This window comes from Natrix helvetica, assembly GCF_964273705.1.
Source record: "Natrix helvetica genome assembly, chromosome: 1".
NCBI classification, from domain to species: Eukaryota; Metazoa; Chordata; class Lepidosauria; order Squamata; family Natricidae; genus Natrix; species Natrix helvetica.
The window spans coordinates 78,533,512-78,546,963 of NC_138548.1; positions in this window are offsets into that span (position 1 = coordinate 78,533,512).

Here is a 13,452-nt window from a genome sequence, read left to right on the forward strand (position 1 = left end):
TTAGTTCTCATTCTTTCTCCACTCTCACCTTTTATGCCGATGACAATAGGAGGATATGGCTGACACAAATGGGCCATATCTTATTTCTGTAATTAAGATATGCATACAACTTGAATTTCTTCATATTATTCGACTGTTTCGGAAATCTAGGCAGAGTGAAATCAAAGGGAGATTATTTAGAAACCACAGACAAAGTGGCAACTGACACGGAGACAATTTTGTAGTTTTAGTTTACATCCTTCCAGGGGAGAGCTTCAAAAATTTCAGCAGCGGGTTCTCTGCCCGGTTGCTGGGTGGGCGTGGCCATGGTGGGCGTGGCCTAGTCAGGCTCCTACACCACGAGGAGGGGGGATTTTCGCCTTCCCCAGGCTCTGGAGGTGCTGGAGGCCCTCCAGACGCTGGAAACGGGCCCATTTTTGACCTTCCAGAACTTCCAGGAGGCCTATTTTCCCCCCTCCCTGAGCCTCCGCACGGGCCCTGAACTTACCTCACATCCCAAACGGGCCAAGTGGAGACTCCTGGGAGAGGAGGGGAGGGGAGGTGCGGCCAGCCAGGGGTAGGATTTGGAGGTTCTCCAAACCGGCCATAACGTTAGCTAAGGGTTCTCCCGAAACCATGCAGACCTGTAGCAGCCCACCCCTGCATCCTTCTTGCTGTTGTCTTAGGTGGGCATTGCTCTTCTTGCCCCCTGCTCCTGGGTAAGATCCTGGATATGCATGCTGCAATAAGCCACAAGATGGATTGTTTGTGTCTGAGATTACAAATCATGTTTATGGCAAAGATTAGATGCCTAATTTTTTTCCAGGGCCACAGCACACTTCTGAGCACTGTGTTGGAGGCTAAAGTCCCAAATTAGTTGTTGGAGCCAGGACAAACATTTCATTTCATTTCAATTGACAATTAAATAAATTGCAGTATAATTAATGTAACTATCTTTTATTGATGTAATGAGTAATTTTGTCTTTTTGCACATTACTGTCAACATTATAATTTGACAATAACTTGAGTTGGGAGTCAGATCCAAAGATCAAAGGGTCTGCACGGGGCCATATAGCTCCTATTGGGCAGCCTTGGTATATGCTTAGTATGTTGCATGAAACCAATCCATTATGATTTATTCAAAAGAAAAAAAGGTTAAGTAACCACAGTGCAGCATAATATGTGATCCATCGGCAAAATGTCCAGCTACTTAAAAATCGGCTTACTCTATATGAAAGCGTATTAGCTAGATCACAAAGAAACAATTGATTTCAAAACTCAGTGTTTCACTGTTGCAACAGTATTTCACCATGGCAGCACTCAGCCAACCTTGGCTTATCTCCAAAAAGGTAAGTTAGACATGATTAATATTTTGGATAAGAGGCCATTAGGAAATCTCAGGAAATTCACAGAAGATAATAACAGAAAACTATTTCAATACTTCTACACTGTTACTGCTAAACAATTGCACAATTTTATCTATGTGGTTGTCACATGTTCAGCTTCCTTAGGAAGCATTTTGGGCAAAGCATCAGTGGTGGGATGCAAAAAATTTTACTACCATTTCTGTGGGCGTGGCTTGGTGGGCATGGTGTGATTTGGTGGACGTGGCAGGGGAAGGATACTGTAAAATCTCCATTCCCTCCCCACTCCAGTGGAAGGTTACTGCAAAATCTTCATTTCCTCCCAATCAGCTGGGACTCGGGAGGCAAAGAATAGATGGGGGCGGGACGAGTCAGAGGTGGTATTTACCAATTCTCCGAACTACTCAAAATTTCCGCTACCGGTTCTCCAGAACTGGTCAGAACCTACTGAATACAACTTCTGGAAAGTAGACTGTGTGAAGTAGATACCCACCAAGGCTGAAGTTCAACAACACAGTATCTCTCTGGAGAGCCCCAATCAGTCTCAACAAACTCTTTGGAACTAATATTGGTATTTTCTAAAATCATGCTCTTTATGAATTCTTCTAAAAGACTAATGTTCTTTATTAATTAATGACTTGGTTTTTCTAAATACACAGCAGAAACATGCATCAAAATACAAACATAACTTTTTGCTGTCCCATTTTTTTTCAGCCAAGATATGATAGCAACATTCTTCTTCCAGTAAAGAGTAGATAGAAATGATTATGACCCGCAGTGGTGCAGTGGTTAGAGTGCAGTACTGCAGGTTACTTCTGCTGACTGCTGGCTGCCTGCAGTTTGGCTGCTCAAAATCTCACCAGGTTCAAGGCTGACTCAGACTTCCATCCTTCCGAGGTGGGTAAAATGAGGATCCAGATTGTTGGGGGCAATATGCTGACTCCGTAAACTGCTTAAAGAGGGCTGTAAAGCACTGTAAAGTGGTATATAAGTCTAAGTGCTATTGCTAGTGCTGTTATAGAAGGACCAGGAAAAAAATCTTTCTTCAAAGAGCACTTTGGCCCTGTGGGTTGCCCTGTCCCCACCCAAGAAAGAAGAGTGGATAACAATTTACAGGGAGAAGCTCATGGCTTGAGTGGATGCATGACACTCTTAAAGCATCACACTCTGCCATTCAAAACCATGCTAGGGTGGAAAGTAGGTGGATATAAGTTACAGGTAGTCCTCAACTTACAGCCATTCATTTAGCAACTGTTCAAAGTAACAACTAAAAAATGACTTATGACTGGTACAAGCACATACAACCACCAGAGCATCAAAATGTGGGTGCTTAGCAACTGGCATGTATTTATGATGGTTGCAATGTCCCAGGTTCATATGCATCACCGTTTGCAACAATTCCAGATGCCTTCCGACAATTAAAGTCAACGGGGGCAGATAGACTTGATTAACAATTGCACCATTCATTTAACAACTGCAGTGATTTATTTAACAACTGTGGCAAAAAAACGGTTGCAAAATTGAGCATGACTCACTTAACAATTGCCTTGCTTAGCAATAGAAATGTTGGTGCTGCTTGTGGTTGTAAGTTGAGGACTATCAATAGTCCACCACATTGGCGGTGGAAATATAAAGAACATCATAGATGGCAGCAAAGAGTGAGAGTTTTCAGTATATCTGATCCCAGTTAATGACTACCTGGATTGTTGTATTTTTTTGAATAAACAGATTCTCATAAGCAGCAGTTTATGTAGAGTTTAACTACATTGCAACCCTTGACCATGTCTTTGTTCTGCCCTTTAGACTCTAGTAGTTTATAGGGTTTGTCTCTTGGAATTCCCGCTTTGCATGAAACTCGTCTCTGCTTCCCCTTCAAGTCCAGGTCACTGGTAGCAACCCTATGTTTTCACAGGGACTATGTTGGGTTAATAGCCTTGCCTTGTAAATTATCTGTTTGCTTTGTTCATTTAAGTATTCTGGTAAAGCTAGTGACCTAGGGTGGTTTTACAAGTAGATGTGTGTTGCAATAATAATGTTGGGCCAACCGTCTTATTCTACAAAACACCAGAAGGCAGGAAAAAGAAACAGTGGTTGGAAACTAACCAAAGAGAGAAGCAACCTGGAATTAAGGAGAAACTTCTTAACAGTGAGGACAATTAACTAGTGGAACAGCTTGCCTTTGAAAGTTGTGGGTGCTTCATCACTGGAGGTTTTTAAGAAGAGACAGGACAGCCACTTGTCTCAAATTGCATAGGGTCTCCTGCTTGTGCGGGGGACTGGACTAAGAGATCTCCAAGGTCCCTTCCAGCTCTATTCTATTCTACATCTGTAGAGGCAAAAATGGGTTTTGCAAGGGACGTTCGTCAGTAAGACATGATGCTATGATTGACAGGTGTTGATACAATAGCCGGGTTTTGCATAACACCCAAATAAATTGTTGCCTGATAACCCAACCTATTACTGCTATAGAAGGCAATGAATTGGCTATGTAAAGGAAATGCTGAGCACACCAATTGAATTGGTTTAGTAGACCATAATTTGCTTCTCTGTGAATACAGAATAACCTTGGAAGGGGTTGGAAGGGACTTTGGGCGTCTTTTAGTCCAACCCACTGTCTAACAAGGAGACCCTAGATACCAGTGATGGCGAAGCTTTTTCGCCTCGGGTGCCAAAACACGCGTGCACATCCTATCGCACCCGCCTGTCCACCCCCATAATTTAATGTCCCCTGCACAGTTCCCCCTGTGCATGTGCACGTGTCAACCCCCCTCCCCCGGCAAGACTTTCTTGGAGCCTGGGGAAGGTGAAAACGGCCTCCCCTCCCCCCCGAAACCCTCCGGAAGCCGGAAATGGACCGTTTTCTGACTTCCGGTGGCCCCAGTAAATCCGTTTTTCGCCCTCCCCAGGCTCCAGATGCCTGAGGAGGATGAAAACTGCTTCCCCCCCCCGGAGGCCCTCTGGTTCGCCATCATGGCTATACACCATTCCAATCAGTGGGATCAATGGAAGGCCACTTTATCAGAACTGCAAAATCCTGGACAAACACCATACCACGGTAAACAGTTAGCTCTTTGCTGCCACTCAGTGATTGTTCATTTATTGCAGCATAGATGTAGAAGCTCTGAGTTACTAAATTTGCAAATTATTACCCACTTGGTGTTAAGCATGTTTTATTCAATAACTTGCAGTGGTCAGTTCGTATATCATGTTAAGCTAAACTCCAACAAACTCCATCTGTGCTAGCAGCAATATGTGAAAACAGTCAAGTTTCTTCTCCTTGTGAATCATTTTATCTTGAATCATTTACAAGCTCTAAAGGCCGAGTAGCACTCTAAATATCCCAGGAATAGAGACTTTGGGCCAGACTACAGGGAGCGGTTCTCTTGTATATATCAATCAAAATGCAAGTGGATGTCCAAGAAGACTGCCACATGGCCCCCATTAATTTAAATGGATCTTGCATGAGAAAAAAAGTATTCTCCCTGGATTGCAGCCTCAGGATTTAATTCCTTCTTTGTGATTGAAATGTTGGAGGATGGTAGGTGGCAGTGTGCCAGCAGCCCAGAAAATACAAAGCAGATCTGCCTGCAGTGCTAATCTGAAATTCTGTTTAGTTAAGTTTTACCTACCATTTGCCTGGTCCGAAGCAACCAAGGAAGGTGTTCATCAGTACTGAGTAGGTGTTTCACAATAGGAGGTGTTTAATTAGCTCATATCATCTAGATTTGCAGATTTTTTTGCCCTTGAACTATGTCACTGTTTGGCGGGGAGGGGGGGGGGTAAATCATATCTAGCTCTGTGTAGCCATAATTGCTAATTAGCACTTCGCTTTTTCTTTCTAATCCGGTAGTAAAATGCGACAAAAATAAATTATAACAGCAAGTATTATTTCCCCTCCTAGTGGATCTTTACTGCTACATATCATTTTTCCCGTTAACATCTCACCTCGATGAAGAATATAAATTTAAACCAAAAATATAATTAGTAGTATTTTGAATGGCAAGAAATTTTAATAAACATGCTTTGCAAGATTTATGTTTCTTGTTCTATAAATCAGATAGCACAGAAGATGACACATTTGAGAAAAATAACACAGAGAGTCGCAGAAGTATGCACATTTACTGAAAATGCTCTCTGATTGTTTTCTTCCTGTCAGTCTGATGTGACAGCACCAAATTACCCTATTATGCATATTGTCTGCTATTCTTTTGATAGAAGACCATGGTCAACAATTTAGGAATATTCAGAGTGACAAACATTTCAGATGACTATTAGTTTGCAAGAGGATAAAAGAATCCTGTGCCAAATGTCACCATTTTTGTTGTGAACCTACAGCCTTAACATATTTTTCATTTCAGTTCATGGTAACATCACAAAACAAGTGAAAATATTGTGAGGCCAGTCCAAAGTAAAAGCAATGTTTCTTGCTACATTCTGAGTTGACATCACGAAAATATCAGGAAACTAAATTAGCTGAATTGCATTCAAATAGGATCTCCTCTTCTGAAAGCTTGGATGGTTGTACACAAAATTATAAATATCACTGGGAGAGATTATTTGTCTCATTAGCACAATTGGACCTCAGTTGTATTATCACATGTGCACCAGCAAATATATAATATTTGTGGTTTGGCCCATCAGCAGAGCTGGCAGCAGATTCAGACAATGAGGAGGTTGGGGAGGAACATGGGCCAGTCCTGGAGTCTGAGGAAGGCTCTGATGAGGGCTCTGTGTCAGAAGCAGAGTGGGGGCCAGAGCCATCTGACAATTATCAGCTGCCTTCAAAGTCAGACATCAGTGAGGCAGACGAACAGCTGGAGCCTGTTCCCAGTGTGCTCATGCGCAGAGTTGCCAGATGAAGGGAACAGCTAAAGAACAGGAGTCGACTTGGGAGTAAGGCCACAGGTGGACGATGAATGGCACTTCCCAAAGGAAATAAAAGAGAAGCAAAAGAGGAGTGGAGTTTGTAGGAGACAATTAGTTTGATTAATTGGCTCGTGATTCCTTGTCAAGTTTTGCAGATATCAGCATGCAGCTCTCTGCGCCACATAAAGTCTGTGACTGTAAATCCTCCCTTGAAAGACTTTGCTGGATGTGAATGAGCAGAATTCACAGAAAATTAATAAAAGGGGTTTTTGTCGGGACCAGGAGTTTGCTTCATGCTCTTGGGAAGCCTAGGTCAGAATAATTTTTATTACAGCAATGTTTCTCAACCTTGGCAACTTTAAGTTAAGTGGATTTCAACTTTTCAACACTGGCTGGGGAACTCTGGGACTTGAAGTCCACACATCTTCAAGCTGCCAAAGTTGAGAAACACTGGTATAAGAGGCTCCTTCAAAAAAAAAAGCCCTGCCTTCTGGCCTTCATCACTCAGACTTCACACGGAGGTCGGAGGCAGAATCATGCTGAGCTGAGCTGAGAAATTCTGGAAGTCGAATTCCACCTGTCTTAAAGTTGCCACTGCGCTGGAGACTGCATGGCATAATAACCAATGTGATTTTCAAAAAATTGCTAGTTGTCTGCTTTTCTCATGCAACAGTTACTATTTTGTTCCGGAACACATTCAGACCACATCAGACATAGTCATGAATAATTTGTGTGATTAGTTTTTCCTTGAAGTGCATGTAATTTTCTTGATCACCGTTTGTGCATATTTTAAAAGAAAGGGTTGAGATCTAAGTACATTCTGCCCTCCATACTTGTTCCAATATATGCACGTATTGTATCCTATGTGTGAATCTTGAGAACAAAGCCTTATATCATTAGCATTCCAAAGGGAGGATGAGAGACCTTTCAAAAATTATGAAATCGGCAGTTCTAAAATGCATTGAAGGACTGCAGATGATGCTGAAACCAGATACTCTTGGCATCAGTATTATGCAGCCCTCTCCAACCTGATGCCTTCTTAAAGTTTAGAATAACAACTCCCATCATTCCACACCAGCCTGGAATGCCCGGGAACTGCATATGGAGAGTATTAGACATACGGAGAATATCATGAATGGGCAAAGTAGATGTCTTTTATTGCTCAACAAAGAGGAATATCATCATTTAATTATTTGACTCTCATATCTGTCAACAATTCCCACAGTGCTCGTCTGTAATGCCCAGTTGGAATAACAATCCAGCGGGTCCTCTGTTTTTTCTTTCTCCTTTCCTTAAAGCAGGGGTGTCCAAACTTGGGAACTTTAAGACTTGTGGACTTCAACTCCCAGAATTCCCCAGCCTGGACCAGTCCCTCTCAGACTCACAGCACAACTCACCTCAGAGAGGTGTGGGGAAAACAGGAGGAAGAAGGATTAACAGGTATGTTTGCTGCTGTTCTGACCAAGCCTTAGCACAGGGGTGTCCAAACTTGGGAACTTTAAGACTTGTGGACTTCAACTCCCAGAATTCCCCAACCAGCCATGCTGGCTGGGGAATTCTGGGAGTTGAAGTCCACAAGTCTTAAAGTTCCCAAGTTTGGACACCCCTGCCTTAAAGAATTAACAAAATTCTTGTAGTCTACAATGATGAAGCAGAACTTTGAGCCAATTTTTTTTCAACAGGTAAAAAGCCGAGTGTATTTACATGGGATTGTATTCCCAGGAAGCCACTCTAACCCACCACATAAAGAAAAGCCGGTGATCAAGAGAGGGACATTTTCCAAGGCTATCACATAATTCTTAACACCTGTGCCAAATCCCATTAGGCCAAGCCATCAGGAGGAGGACAGGAAAGCTGCTCATGCTGCCTCTCAAGTGACATTGTGCCATATTATTCCCATGTATGTACGCTGTGTTTTACAACCGCAGCAAAGTCTTTCACGCTTGTACTATTCTCATTTTGGCTTTGAGAATGAATGGCACTCGAGTCCCTTTTGACTTGGTGGATCATCCATGAGTTGTTCTTTCCACGTGTCAAACAAGTTCCAAATACAGGCACGGGCTCTCGCTATTTATCCCAAAGCAAACGAGCACCAAGTATGCCAGCTTGGTTTAAGCGATTAAGGGCACCAGGTTAGAAATCAGGAGGCTGCCTTAGGCATGAAAAACCAGGTGGGTGACTTTGGACCAGTCCCTCTCAGACTCACAGCACAACTCACCTCAGAGAGGTGTGGAGAAAACAGGAGGAAGAAGGATTATCAGGTATGTTTGCTGCTGTTCTGACCAAGCCTTAGCACAGGGGTGTCCAAACTTGGGAACTTTAAGACTTGTGGACTTCAACTCCCAGAATTCCCCAGCCAGCCATGCTGGCTGGGGAATTCTGGGAGTTGAAGCCCACAAGTCTTAAAGTTCCCAAGTTTGGACACCCCTGCCTTAGCAGAAGCAAGACTCCTCGTCACGAAAAACTCCTCTTTATTTACCTCTTGTGAATTAATTGCAAAGTCCAGGCAATAGTCCTTCAAGGGGTTAACTGCAGTAATATAACTTATCAGTTCCTTGCAATAATTGCAAGACTCTGAGCTCCCGGTCGAAAGGTTGCAAATTTAGTTGTGGCAAGCAGTTTTTGTGGCACGAAACACAATGAGCAAAATCTTCAGAAATACAAACTGTTGTCTCCTATGACAACTACTCCCCTTTCCTTCTATTTATTCCCCAGCCAGGGAGGGACCATTCAGCATCCACATGTGGTTTGCTTCCCATGTCAATTCCTTGTCTTCCGTTGTTCCCTCTCCTAACTGCTCTGCGCATAGGCCCCAGCTGTTATTCCTCCTCACTCATATCAGCCTCCCAAGGCAGCTGCCTCTCCGGTGGCTGGGGAAATGTTGAACAGCTCTGGCTCTATCTCTGTGTCTGACACAGAGCATCCATCAGAGCCTTCCTCAGATTCCAGAACTGGACCAAGTCCCTTCCCACCTCCTCATCATGCAAATCTGCCACCAGCTTCGCTGGCAGCTGGCGAGCCACAACAGCTGCCTTGAATTATTTATAAAAAACAATAATAAGAGCAGGATTACAAAATCTTTAAAAAAGTATTTAGTTAATTATTTAAAATTATATTGAACATTTTTGCCTAGAACTTTGCCTTCTTTCCTCAAACGTTTTTGAGGCTATCTGAGCTAAGAATCACCTATGACCTATGATGGCCGGTTGTTTAGGGGCAATACTTTACCTGCTTTTGCAGTCATAGGTAGACTGTTCGGGTTATCTCTTCCGCTTGTACAGGTAGTCCTAGATTTACAACAGTTCATTTAGTGACTGTTTGAAGTTACAAAAGGATTGGAAAAGCAACTTATCACTGTTTTTCATACTTAAGATTGTTGCAGCCTCCTCAGGATGATGTGATCAAAATTCAGATGCTTGGCAACTGACTCATATTTATAGCGGTTGCAGTGTCCTGGGGTCACACAATCACCTTCTGACAAGCAAAGTCAATGGGGAAGCCAGATTCACTGAACAACTGTGCTACTAACTTAACAACTTCAGTGATTTACTTAACAACTGTGGCAAGAAAAGTCATAAAAGAGGGCAAAACTCACTTCACAATTGTTTCACTTCACAACAGAAATGTCAATTGTGGTCATAAACTGAGGACTATCTTCATTTTGCTGTATCAGCAAGCAGTTGCTCAGATACTGCAAGTGAAAAGTTTGTGATCAGCCTCTGAAGGCCCTCATCCCATACTTGCTTTTTGTTATCTGTTCACTTGCCTTCTCCAAATGTGCAACCAATTAGAGGAGTATGAAGAAGTAGTGATTCTCCCATATTTAGGTTTACTTTATTGTTATTGCACTTCATACAAGAAACTAAATGCCATCTTCAATATACATCATACATAAGAAAACTATAAAAAAACACATATCCTTCACTTTGAATTAAATTGAAAACCCTGGATACTGCATTAATATTACACTATACAGTAGAATTCAACATAGTTACTGCTCCTGGATAGAAGCTGTTTTTCAGCCTATTTGTCTTTGTTTTTATTGTCCTGTTCCATCTGCCAGATGGTAATAGTTCAAAAAAAGGGTGCCCAGGATGAGATGGATCTTTAAGAATGTTCTGAACTTTCTTAAGGCAGCGGGAGCTATAAAGCTCTTCCAAGGAGGGGAGAGGGCAGCCAATGATCCTCTGGGCAATGATGTTGATCCTCTGGAGTGCTGTCATATTTGCCACTGTGCAATCACAAACCATACACAGGTGCAGTAATTTAAGATACTCTCTATAGTGCAGCAGGTAGAAGGCCACCAGCAATATGTAGCCTGGAGGAGGTAGTGAGGATTTTGCTCAGAGGAATCCAACAATGATGAGGAAGTTGAAACACTCAGGGGAGGATCCACCAGAACTTAAATGCAGCTCAAGTGTCTCTAGATCAGTGGTAGGAATCCTACTGACCTGGAAGCATTCTACATCATTTGTGAACTACAATATGAAAGAATGGCTCATATCCATTAGAGGAAAAGCTACTGTTATATAGTGTTTAAGACCTATGGAAATTCACTGGTGATTTCACCTTCAGCACAGGTGGGTTGTTGTTGTTTTTTAAGAGTGAACTTCCATCTTTGCCAGCCTGTGGAAATGCATCCAAGTAAAAATAAAAACAAAACAATATCCCATCCTTATTTCCCCATATACACAGCAGTGAGGAATGTGTGTATTTACAGATTCTCTGCAGCTTAAAACAGAACAGCATATGCTGTGGGAGAAGATAAAAGTGGGAGATGTGTAATGCTGGACATAACAGCTAGCAGATTGTTGAGCGTGGATGTTTGTGTGTGTTCTTGTTTGTTTAAATAACAGCTTCTGAACAGGAATAGCGAGAACTTGAAATTTCACCAGCTGTTACTGACTTGACCTTGCCCAAACTGTTTGTCAGAAAGAACTACCATCCCCAAAAGGAATAGAATTGGATTGGTGGTCCCAGTTAATAGAAAAGATAGGGAGATTGAAATGTATTGCTATAGGTGGCTACAAAAAAGGGTTCCAGCCATTTCCTTTTGTTATCTGTATGTGACGTGTATTGAACACTAGAATTTCTTTTGTCAAGAAGACTCTGCAAAGCCTTTAAAATGGGGGCATTTCTCAAAGTACGCTGGCACAGATACATTTATGAAGCAACACACACCTTCTACAGATGGAATATCTTCAGTTTACAATTGTGATTCACCACTCTCAAGTTGAACCCTGCTGTTGGTAACTACAGTGGAGACCACACCTCCTGAATACTATGCACAGGTATCCAGGAGAAGCCATGATGGTGCCATATGCATCATGATCAGTGGTGGGTTTCAAAAAGTTTTAGAACCTCTTCTGTAGGGGTGGCCTGCTTTGTGGGAGTGGCTTGCCTGCAATGTGACTGGGTGGGAGTGGCTTGCCAGCCATGTGCCTGGGTGGGTGTGGCCAACTTGTAAAATGTGGTGAAACTCACTTAACAACGTTCTTGCTTAGCAACCAAAATGTTGGCTCAGAAACTCTGGCATTTGAAGCATGCAAGTCTTAAAGCTGTCAAGTTACAAGAGAGTTTTAAGACTTGTGGACTTCAACTCCCAGAATTCTTCCTCCAGTCATGTTGGCTCAGGAACTCTGGCATTGAAGTGTGCAAGTCTTAAAGCTGTCAAGTTACAAGACCCTTGCACCCCTAACCCTTTAGGGGGAAAAAACAGGGGTGCTCAAACCTGACAGCTTTAAGACTTGTGGACTTCAACTCCCAGAATTCCTCCTCTCGCTCTTCATCTTGATGATGTGCGGACAGGCAGGGGAAGGGAGCTGGAACCGGTTCTAAACGGCACTGTAGATTTGTGGAACCTCTTCTATAGAAGAGGTTAGAATTGGCAGGAACCCACCCCTGATCATGATATCATTATGCAAGTGCCACACTCATGACATCATTTGCTCCCCTTGGTATCTGCTGCAAATGTCCCTTTGTATTCTTGACATCAATGCAGCAACTATTATCTTTTTCCAGATTGCTTTTTTTGTCTTTGTAGTCTAGTCTACAGGACTGGAGTTTCTTGGCGCTCTCTCATCCAAATTCAACCCAGTTTAGCTTTTTTTGAAAATCAGTCAAGATTGGTTTTGTGTTGCTCCTCCACCTGTTGTGATCTTGATCTTAATCAAGTCAGAGGGGCAAAGGCTTGGCCTAATTTCTCCAAATTCTTAAGAAGACCTAATTGGAAAAGCCTTCATGAATGGGAGTTGCACTGGGAGTTGCATTTCACGCAAGGGATTTGTGTACATGCTCCTGTGTCCATAAAGAATACTCCGATGGTGGTCTGATCTGGAATCCGTCTGAATTCCAAAAGGGAAAAAAAAACCCAGTTTGGATCATGAACGAGGAGATTCCTTTATTAGAGACAAGCAATTGTTGAGAAAATTATTACTGCTCCTCTGTACAGAAATTGGAGCTACAGAAAATTAAGGGTTGGGAGGCCAGTACTGTGTTATCTGGAAAATCAGTTCACCCTTTAAAAATAAGTGGTCAAATGTGTATTTATTTTATTTCATCGATTTATCAAAAGCGCTAGGTTAACATTATCGCAATTTTTGTAAAACTACTATATAAGAATGTCATGAGAAAGGGGCAGTTGTTTATGTTTGTTCATGGGGAAAAAAACTGTTAAGCAACCATCCACAGCATTCTCTGACTATGCAGAGATTAATAGAAAACTGTGTCCAAGAAAACTAAAATTATTGCACCCATATATTCTGTTCTTTGTTCCCTGTCCAGATGGTGTGTGTACGCACATACTTGGAACTCCTGGAAACTGCTTGGACTAGTTCCTGCAGTTTTCTTGGCTTGCCATTGCCTCCTTCTAGGGCTGAGAGAGAGAGTGACTGGCCCAAGGTGTCTTTCTCCCTAAGGTGGGTTTAGAATTTACAATCTCCCAGTTTTTAGCCTTGTACTTCAAGTACTCCAGCAAGCTGGGTCTCTGTCAAGATGTAGTCCTAAGATAAACAGTATTCCAGGTGAGAACGTCAATACCCAACCACCACTTTATAACTTTCTAATATTAAAATGATGATGAAGTTATTGATGATGTTAATGATGGCTTGTGCTACCATTCCAAATGTACTGAGATTACAACCAGCTCCTAAAATTCAATACAATGCAATACAATAATAATACAATACAATACAATACAATAGCAGAGTTGGAAGGAACCTTGGAGGTCTTCTACTCCCAAAAC